At 37.1% G+C, this 9683-nt stretch overlaps 1 pseudogene; it reads right to left on the reverse strand.

Moving 5' to 3' along the window:
* The window catches only part of LOC125477214, a 34521-nt pseudogene extending 25784 nt beyond the window's left edge, over positions 1 to 8737 (reverse strand).
* Positions 8738 to 9683: the final 946 nt, after the last annotated feature.

A 9683-nucleotide genomic window follows, 5' to 3' on the forward strand; every position in this document is an offset into this window, starting at 1 on the left:
ATAAATCTACAAAGGAAAGGTAATGTGTCAATAACAATTGGATTTTCATCCCAGTAACCAAAACATTCACCCCAGCCATGCATGTTAATAGCCATATATAGGAGCTCAGCTTTTCATCCTCTCATTTTAAAGTTCTACGCTGATCTAAAAGTCGTACATTAAGACGATGAGCAGTAAAACGACTGTACAGATACATCAGCAGAAAAATGACTGCAGATTATTGAAATCAGACAGGGCACACACACTTCCACAAGTACCAATTAGCAAATGACTATGCAAGTTTTGTAACATATTGTGAATTTGTAACATATTGTGCATAACTGCATTTAAAAATTCTCTTCCAACTTAAGGTGCACAACATTTAAAAAGTTAAGGTATAAATGGAAATACCTGCTGCTGAAAGATTAGATTGATCCTAGGGGAGGACGTCAGATCTTTTGCACTATTAGCAGACGAACTCTTGAAACCATTAATAACCCTTTTAGCGAAAGCTGCAGTTGAACAAATATCCCGACGACAATCAATCCTGATTAGATCACTGTAGAGCTCTCTAAATTCCCGTGCTGGAAAGTATAGCAGAGAGCCAAAAAAATCAGCACTGAATGGACTTCTCTTCTTATTGCTCCTAGAATTTTCCTCGTCTCCCTTCATATCAACTACCACTGGGTTGTACCCATCCTGAAACTAGGCAGTGCAGCTTCCACCAAAAATGTAATGCCACCATTGACCAGAAGAAAAAGTGAGAAATGGCATTACAATTTCATTTTGCAAATAAAAAAAACTATATCGCTAACAATGACTAGGTTGACTACCCATTAATTTTGATAATTATAGAATTCCATATCTGGTCTTCTCTGGTGCAAACATCAAGAAATGGCAAAAGTAAAAACCTTAAGAGATTGTATACTGCCGGCAACGAACCTGGACTCATAAACACAAAACAAAAATATTGAATTGTTCTGTTAGAACTGTTAAGATTTGAGTAAGCTTCCATTAATCTAATCATTTGGATTTCGAAAGAAGCAAGAAGAATGAAGAGAGAAGAAAACACTAGAGAGAGAAGCAGAGAGAATATTTCATAACAGCTTCATTCTTTCGTTTAGAATGGTGCTCCACTTTCATATATTCTTTCATTCCTTACATCAGTCATCATCACCATTCAATACATAAACCATTGTGATTATGACACATGGCAATTACAAGGCATGTGAGCCATTAGAATGAAAACTGATCTAAGACCTACATTTGGCTAATGAGCTCAAACTATCTCAATAGAAAACAGTTTCACAAAATGACAAATAGAAAAACTACTATGTACACCATTTACTAACAAGTAATTAGTAAGCAATTTACTTTTCAACACTCCCTTCTAAATTGCTAACTGATTTCACACCAAGTAGGCTACTCAGGTAGTTGAATCTGTCTTTGGGAAAAGCCTTTGTAAAGATGTCTACAGTCTGTTCTTCACTCTTGCAGTAAATCAAATCAATTACTCATTCTTGAATTGCATCTCTAATGAAGTGAAACTTTCTGCCAATGTGTTTGGTTGTCTGATGAAACACAGGGTTCTTAGACATAGCTATAGCAGAGGTGTTATCACAGAATAAGGGAGTTGCAGTGGCTTGCTCATCTCCAAAGTCCTTGAGTACAAACCTAAGCCAAATGGCCTGTGTAGTTGCTTTAGCCGCGCTGACATACTCAGCTTCTGCAGTTGAAAGTGCCACACTGCTGTTTAACCAAGGCCCATGAAAATGCCCCAGTTCAAAATAAAAAAGCATACCCTGAGGTGCTTTTCATGTCTTCCTTAGATCCACTACAGTCACTATCACAGTAGCCAATCAATAGAGCAGACTTTCCAACCACATATTCAATCCCAAAGTCAATTGTCCCCTGGATATACCTTAGAACCCCTTTAGCAACTCCACAGTGCTTCTTGGAAGGTTTATGCATGAATTGTGCAAGTAAACTAGCAGAGAACATAATATCTGGTCTGGTTGCTGTCAAATACAGCAGACTCCTAATAATTTTCCTGTATAAACTCTCATCTGTAGGTTCACTATCATCATCACTTCTCAATTTGTCAGTTGCAACCAATGGAGTGCTCACTGGCTTGTAGTTTTTGAGCCAAATTTATCCAAGAGTGTTAAAGCATATTTTTTCGGATGTATAAATATACTCCCTTCAGTTTGAGTTACTCCCATTCCAAGAAAATGATAAAGTAAACCCAAATCTGACATCTCATACTTGCTCATCATTTCAGTCTTGAATTCTTGCATCATTTCATCACTGCTGCCTGTATATACTATGTCATCTACATAGATTGACACGATTAGAGCCCCAAAACTTTTTTTGTTTCTCATATAAAGAGTTGCTTCACTTGAACTTCTGTGAAACCCACAATGAATCAAATATGTGTCAATTTCACCATACTAGGGTGCCTGTTTTAGACCATTGAGGGCTTTTCTCAACCTATACACCTTGTCTTCAGCCCCTTTAATCACAAAACCATTAGGTTGATCCACATATACCTCGTCCTCGAGAACACCATTCAGAAAGGCTGATTTAACATCCAATTGCCACAATTTCCAACCTTTCTGTGCAGCTAGAGTAATGAGGGTCTTAATAGTATCTAACCTTGCCCCTGGAGCAAAGGTTTCATTGAAATCAATACCTGGTTTCTGTGTGTAACCCTTGGCTACAAGCCTTGCCTTGTGCTTTTGAATGGAGCCATCAAGGTTCAGCTTTGTTTTCTATATCCACTTCACTCCCACAACAGATTTGCTACTTGGTCTGTCTTCCCAAGTGGAATTCTTTTCAATCATCAACATCTCCTCTGTCATAGCCTTTTTCCAAGCTTCATCTTTGACTGCCTCACTGAAATCTTTAGGTTTAATAATGCACATCTGACCTTGAGCATAAACATCACTCAAATTCTTCCATTTCTGTGGAGTATGATTATAGGTCTATGAGATTGAAACTAGAGAACCAAGTGAACCAGATTCCTGAGATGCTTGCAGGTCTCTAGTTGTTTGTGATCTCAGAGGAGATTGCATAGACTGATGTGAGTCATTTGACTCTAAGTCAAGTTTAGATATCCTTGAGCTTCCTTCATCATTCCAAAGAATAGAGACTTGCACTACCTCATTAGATTCCCATTCCCACATTGCTTTCTCATCAAATATCACACTCCTTGATAATTCAACTTTCTGAGTTCTCAAGTTGAAAACCCTATATCCTTTTTCACAGTTGCCATATCCAACAAATACTCCATTCTCACTAGTTTCTTCCAATTTGTGTCTTTTCTGTGAAGGAATGTGAACGTAACATAGAGAACCAAATATCTTCAAATGTTTGACACCTGGTTTCCTCCCACTAAATGCCTCAAATGGAGTTATGTTGTTCAAAGCACTTGTTAGACACCAATTTTGCAAATACATAGCCGTGTTCACAGCTTCAGCCCAAAACTTCAAGGGAATCTTCTTTTCAAACATCATTGTCCTAGCCATTTCAACCACAGTACGGTTCTCTCTGCAACACCGTTTGTCGTGGAGAGTAGGCAAGAGTTAATTGCCTTTCTAACCCCATATCTTCACAAAACTTAAAGAACTCTAGGGATGTGTATTATCCACCCCTATCACTCCTGAGTTTCTTAATTTGATAACCACTCTATAACTCAACCATGCATTTGAACCGTTTGAAGATGTTGAAGACTTGTGACTTGTGCTGCAGAACGAACACCCAACACATTCTAGTGTGATCATCAATAAAGGTAAGGAAGAATCTGTTCCCTCCAAGAGTAGTGATCTGCATTGGACCACAGATATCAGAGTGAATCAGCTCTAGAGGTTGTGATGCTCTCCTAGCCTTTTCCTTATCGAATGGTTCTCTGTGACCCTTCCCTGTAGCACATCCAGGGCAAACATGCTCAGTGACTTGTAATTTAGGTAAACCCTGCACCATTTCCTTCTCTTGCAGGAGCATCAATATGATGTAGTTTAGATGTCCATATCTTCTATGCCACAACCAAGATGACTCTTCAACAGTTGCTCTATTAGCCATAAGAGGATTAACATATTCTAGACTTAAGGGAAAACATCTGTTTCCTTTCATTTGAACACTTGCAATCAAATCTTCCATCTGTCTTTCTCCATATATATCAACCATGTAATCACCAAACATAAACCAATATCCATGTTCTACCATCTGCCCTACACTCAATAAACTCTCATCCAATCCAAGTACAATCATAACCTCTTTAATATATCTAGCAAACTGGATCACAGTCCTTGATGAAATGACCAAATCGATTGCAACCATGACACTTTGGCTTTCCTTTAAACCAACACTCACCATAATGTAGCTTATCACAATGTTAGCATTTTCCCTTAGCCTGATCAGGTTTTCCCCCTTGATCATATTTTCCACCTTGATTGACAAAGTTCTGAGGTTTAGGGTCCCATTTCTTTCCCTTCGATTTCTAGTTCTTCTTTGGTTTAGAGTTACCTAAAGAGGCATTTGACTGAGTTCCCTTTGGATTCACACTCATACTACTGAAAGCTCTCTCAGTGGTACTCTTAGCATACCTATCAAGGAGCTATGCAAATCCTCTCAAAGAAGCAATAACCTCTTGCACCTCAATAGTTTCAATATCCTTAGTTTGATTGATCACATAGCAAACTGGATCAAATTCTTTGGTCAAGCTTATAAGCAATTTCTGAAACAAATGCTCTCTGGCTAAATCTTCCCCATACCCTTTCATTTGATTCACCAACTCGAGAAGATGAGTGAGATACACATACAAGGTTTCATCATCCTTCATCCTCGTGAACTTGAAATCACGGCGTAGACCCTGTAGTTTGATGGATCTCACTGGTTTATCACCATGAAATTCCTGGTGTAAAATATCCCAAGTGCCCATTGAGGTCTCCTCATTCGAGATTCTGGGAAAAATATCCTCCGAAACTGCTCCTTGAATGATACCCAATGCCTTAGCATCCTTCATTAGCTTATCACTCAGCGAAGCTTTCTCTGAATCTGATGAGCCTTCCTCTTCGACCTTCTTCCCCTTCGATTCTGGAATTTCAAAACCCTTTTCAACCAAATCCCAGATTCCATGCGATTTGAAAATGGTTCTCATTCGGATCTTCCAAAATTCATAGTTGCCACCATTGAATATTGGAGCCCGAAGATCACCACCACTTGACCCAGCCATTTGAGACCTGAATCAATGAACTGAGTTAGAAATTTCACGTTGGATTTTCGAGCACAACCCTCACATATTCGACGCCCCGATTCCAGATAGAAACTAGGCTTAAGATACCATGTTAAGATTAGAGTAAGCTTCCATTAATCTGATCATTTGGATTTCGAAGGGAGCAAGAAGAATGGAGAGAGAAGAAAAAACTAGAGAGAGAAGCAGGGAGAATATTTCATAACAGCATCATTCTTTCATTTAGAATGGTGCTCCACTTTCATATATTCTTTCATTCCTTACATCAGTCATCATTACCATTCAATACATAAGCCATTGTGATTATGACACATGGCAATTACAAGGCATGTGAGCCAATAGAATGAAAACTGATCTAAGACCTACACTTGGCATATGAACTCAAGCTATCTCAACAGAAAACAGTTTCACAAAATGACAAATAGAAAAACTACTAAGTAAACTATTTACTAACAAGTAATTAGTAAGCAATTTACTTTTCAACAAGAACTTTTGTCTCTAGAATTATATTTTATTATTATTATTTAAGATGTTTCTTTTATTGCAGGCACATCTACAACCACGGAACAGATGAAAGGAGGTGACAAACTCATTACATGTACTGGGTTTAATACTAAAGTAGAAAACTACACATACAATATAAGTGAACCTAAGAGGTACCAAAACACGTATACATGTATAAAAACAGGCAAATGTATAAGCTAAAAGTTTTAAAATATTGCACCTGAGTATTGGTATGAAACTTCCAACAAAAATGTAATGAGATAATACAAGTTATCACAGAAAAAATGAGTAACGTGTAAAATTACCAAAAATTCCACATACTGAAGAATGAGGTTCTTTAAGACACATCATAAGATCGCTGCCAAAACCAACCCCTTTCTTTCTGTATCATGATGTCTTTTCGTGTCTCATTTTGCCTCCAAAGATCTTGGCCTTTTTCATAAGAAAAGGCTGCACAGAATCCAGGCATTAGATAAGTAGGTGCCTCACCATCTATGGAATTAACAGCCTGGGGATGACCACTATTCTTATGTACACCAATGCGGTACCGCAATCCAGATTCGGAAACAAGTGAAGACATATCTAAGGAAATTGACTCAGGCACATCCCAGTATTTTCCTTTATGGTCAACGAATAGTTCAGGCCATGCAGCCTCAAGTGTAATATAAGGAAGCGGCAAACATCTTAAAGGTTAGTAAAATTTCATACATGGCTCATAATTTAAACAGGAAGATAAATGAAGGAAATAAAGGTACAGGCATGAACTTTTTCACTAAAACAGCTTATGCAGTGCACATGTGCAATGTTAAAGGTACATAAATTAATCTTTTCAATACATGGTTCTTAATTTACAGACATGAAACTTTCCACTTTTATCTATGCTCAGTGCAGTGCATAACACTCATTTGGTCTCTAAGATTGGATTAAAATGGACAACTGACTATATTCAAGGTATGTTGACGAAAGAAATGAAAAAAATTGTGGGTTACTTGAAGGTAGGAGATGGATTATTTTCCATTCCAATCAGCCAAAATGGTAAGGATCAGAAAGGATTATTTTCCATCATGTCTAATCCCCACAAAATGAAAAATCATTCACCACTATCTTTAAGAAATTAGGAATAATACCTTAAGATTATACATGCTGACTGAATCTGGTATATGTTCAAGTGATTAATAGCTCATATAGATACATCCCTACAATTACATATGTTTAACTTTAATTCCTATATGAGAAATTTGTCATATGAAAGATAAAAAATCGCAGTAGGATGATACTACAACCTGGCATGAACAAACCCCAGGAAGAACTTAAACCTAACAAATCCAATAACCATAAATCATTCAAACTAGCTTCATGAACCCGGCAAACAAAAGATAACAGGAATTCTGACTGTTTAAACAATTTGATTAAAGGTCAAAACGAGGAAAGCAAATGCATGCTTTGTGAAAGAGCACCAATTTGTTGTGGCGTCCTTTCCCCATGCCCTTCTGCGCTCAACTTTATGGATGATGACGGAGACAAAAGAAGCTGTGTACATAATTCAAACGAATAAAGTGACTTGTCCAAGACATGCATTGCCACATCTTTGAATGTAGGGACCTCCATCTCACCATTAGTTAATTCAGCTTTAACAGAAGATAAAAGTTTCTTCCGGCAGAACTGCCCAATTAATCCAAGCCACCTATTTTCGCGCAGATCATGTAACAAGGGAATTAGTATGTCTGACAACTAAGAGTGCTAAACGGATTTGGTTAATGTGAGATGACTTTGGTCTAAGCATAGTAACTCTTAAATCACTCCTTTAACAGAAAACATGCTTAAGGAATTAGGACATTAAACTCAACACATTTGGATCGGTAATTACAAAAATTCAATGCATTTACACAGTACATTCATTAGCTAGGATACTGTTCAAATTTCAAAACATGGCAACAAACCTTTTCACCTAAGAAATCCCATAAAAAAAATTTGGATAATCCCAATCAGTGCTCTGATAAACATGATAAAGCTTTGATGCTCTCAAAAAACATAAGAACCCCCTTGCAAATTTTTAAAATAACAAGGCAACAAAAAATTCATGCTTTATGTGCTGTACCACTAGAACTAGGCAAACAAGCTTTGTTTGGCTGTCAAGCTTTCCACTCAAGCTCTCTTTCTCACATCAAGTAATTCACCAATAACCCAAAGTTTATGCAATATACGAATTTGGCAATTAGTAACATAAAAATTGTTTACAGAAAATACGAATTTGGAGAAACAAAAAATGTTCATTTCTCAGCAAACAGGAGACAAATTATCTTTGCTAACCTTTTTCCTTTAACCAATTCCCTATAACAACAATTCCAATTGCTCCTCTCTCCAAACTTTCCCAGCAACAAAACAAACAACAAACGAATCACACCCATTACTCATCATTTTCTCAGTAACCATACAAACTACAAACTGATCCACGGAAACACATAAAACGAAAAAGAATATCAATTAAACGAAAGTATAACACAAATTTGAGAAAATCCAATAGGCAATAGCTAAGCAAAGAAGTTGTAGCAGTGTACCAGTTAGAGGTAGCTGGTCTGAGCAAGAGGGACTGGAGAGAAAAAGAACCCAAGTCCCTGTTAGTAGTGGGGGAGTCGGAAGGTATAACACCCAAAGGGAACCCATTTCCCAGAAGAGAGAGTTGCTGAATCCTGAGGGCTCGGCTGGCTCGGGCACCGTCGAGAGGAAATGGGTAGCCGGGAACGGCCTTGGCGGAGTCCTCAAGGGTCTGAGGCGAAGAAACGTTCAAGTCCCAGAAGACTAAGTCCATTGACGTCCTCAGTTTCGCCATTGTTGGCTGTCGAAATAGCGAGGGAGTGCGAACTCTTTTTGGTTTTGGTTTTGGTTTTGGGGTTTAAGTGGTGGGTTTTTGATGGTTTTATTTGTCTCTTCGTTTGAGTCCTTATCTGTCTTGAAATGAGTTTCAAGACATGAGTTTCAAGAAGACACCCCAAGAGATAGGGATGACAATTCTAATTGTTTAACTTGATAATCATAGATAATCGTCTGAATAGATTGGATTTGGATATAAAAATTCGGGTGTATTTTGGATATGGGAAAAAAATATGAATATTATTCGGTTATGATTTTGGACATGGTTATAAGGGTCAAAATCCGTATCAGTACCCGAATCCGAACCGAATAATATATAATATAATTATTCATAATATTAAAATATTAAAATATATATACACACACATATGTATATTCATTATTTGCCAAATCCCTTACTTTGAGTGTAATACAAAAATTGCATTATGTGAGTTGCATTTTGTGGGAATGTTCATAAGTTTTGATATAAATCAAAATCTATGAGAATTTAATTGTACTTATGGGAGTTATCAAAAGATCAACCAACATTATTAATGTTTAACTTTAACTTTTATGCTCCACAAGATCCATTCATTAAATTATTTTATACATCAAATATTTAATGACGAAATTAATATTTAATAAATTATCATGCGTCAATTAAACAAATATATTTTTTGTATTGACAAAAATGGATATAACCGTTAACCGATGGCTATGGTTATGGATAAAACCCGATGGTTAATTTGCGGTTATGGATATGGTTAATTTTCATGGTTATGGGATTGGATATAGCACTTTCATCCCCAAACCGAACCGTTGCTATCCCTACCAAGAGATCTCTTTTTGAAACAAGTTCTAAGGTATGGGTGTATCCTCACTATCGCGTTTCGTGCTAATGACATAATATTGCATAGAAAAACTTATACAGTTATAATTGTTTCATTGGCTTGAGACTTCACCATGGCAACGTATTATTGTCATAAAAGTCCTTTGCGAGAAAGTGATTAGTGGTTGAGAAATCCACAAAATCCACCATGGTGTGAATGGAAAGGGTGGTGATGAAGAGCTCATATGTTATGTTTCAATGATGGATGGT

Source organism: the organism of the source record quoted next, unplaced genomic scaffold, assembly GCF_019419815.1.
Source record: "Pyrus x bretschneideri cultivar Hongxiangsu unplaced genomic scaffold, Pyrus_bretschneideri_v1 Contig200, whole genome shotgun sequence".
Lineage (NCBI taxonomy): Eukaryota > Viridiplantae > Streptophyta > Magnoliopsida > Rosales > Rosaceae > Pyrus > Pyrus x bretschneideri.